At 41.2% G+C, this 1,409-nt stretch overlaps 1 long non-coding RNA gene across 1 annotated transcript in view; it reads left to right on the top strand.

Annotated features, from left to right (window-relative positions):
• Positions 1-223: 223 nt before the first annotated feature.
• Positions 224-1,409, top strand: part of LOC106149221 — a 6,684-nt gene continuing 5,498 nt past the window's right edge. Inside the window, exon 1 of the long non-coding RNA XR_001235250.1 lies at positions 224-364. This is a non-coding gene — a long non-coding RNA (uncharacterized LOC106149221). The remainder of the gene's footprint in view (positions 365-1,409) is intronic.

The following is a 1,409-nucleotide window of genomic DNA, read 5'->3' as shown; positions in this document are numbered from 1 at the left end:
TCACCTTAAAATACTTCCACTCGTATCTCCTAAGAGCGGGAGCGTTCTTCTACATAACCACGTGCACTCAAACATCCGGGACATTTTAACAAAGATACACATATGTTACCTAATATATTTTCCTAATTCGGTTTCCTCTACTATAATAATAAAATATCTTATAACTGTTCTTGTTGCTTCCTTGTATGTCGATTTTTTAATTTTGTTTTTATTTCAGGATTCTGCCAAGGATCACATAGCACATTTATTGGCTCCTCAGCATTTTAAAATTAATAACACCAATATTGTAAGTGTCTGGGCCTGATATCTTTCCACCAGGCTTCCTCAGGATGATTCCTCACAGTGAGTCAGACCTTCTCTTCAGGTGAGATGTCCCCCAGTCCCTCGAAGTGGGCAGCAATGTCACTGTGTCTCTGACGGTGTAAGTTTATCTTATAATCGGGCAAGTTGAAGGAAGCTTTAGTTAAGGAGGTATCTCCCCCACCTCTCGGTAATGATACTTCTTGTCTTTTGTAAATAATAAGCGGTCTGTGATAGCTGCAATACACTGCTCTCATAAAAGGGTTACCACAGAATTCTTTATTTTTTTTTTTTTATTTTTTTGTTTGTTTGTTTGTTTTTTCTTTTTTGGTTTTTCTCAGGTACCGGGAACCGAACTCACGACCTTGCGCTTGCCAGGCAGGCGCTTTGCCGCTGAGCTAAATCCCCAGCCCCTACCACAGAATTCTTTAAAAGATCGTTTTTCTAAGCTTACAATTTCTGATCTACATGTGTAGTTTTCTCCTTAAGTCTGCAGACACAGAATTCTGAAAATATGCCAAATGTAAAACATGCCAGCTTAAACAGAGTATCTCTCCCTCTCCCTGCAGTCCTCCTAATGCAATGAGCACAATTCCCCTAGCCTCAATTCTGTTGTTTAATTTTGTTTTGTTTTGTTTTTCTTGACACACCCAGGGTACATTCTGAAAATTCCAAGGCCTCCTTTTGAATAGATGTATTAGAAAATGCAGTGAAGTTTACTGCATAAGCGGTTAAATTTTCAGGATTTCTCTTTTTAAGACAAAAACATTTGTGAGGCAAACATGATAACCACTACCCTATGGGAACTGGGAAGATAAAAACATTTGTGAGGTGAACATTTATTCATGAATCAAAGTGCTCGGGATGGAGGTGAGTGAAGCTGGCAGGTGTAGTCCTATTTCCAGCCCCTCTGGGTTGGGCGATCTGTGCTAATGACTCAGAAGAACGACTTTCTCAGCTCCACCTCCTTCGATTCCAGGCACCTGGAGCATGCTTTATATCCCAGTGACAGGCTGGAAGTCTCAGGGTGTCAACACAACACCCCCACCCAAACCTTTGCGCTCTCTCTCTGCCTCTTTGGCTCTGGCTCTGTCTCTGTCTCTGTCTCT

This window comes from Chinchilla lanigera, unplaced genomic scaffold (genome assembly GCF_000276665.1).
Source record: "Chinchilla lanigera isolate Chin_1 unplaced genomic scaffold, ChiLan1.0 scaffold00039, whole genome shotgun sequence".
Taxonomy (NCBI): Eukaryota; Metazoa; Chordata; class Mammalia; order Rodentia; family Chinchillidae; genus Chinchilla; species Chinchilla lanigera.
This window is presented reverse-complemented; position numbering and strand designations above follow the sequence as displayed.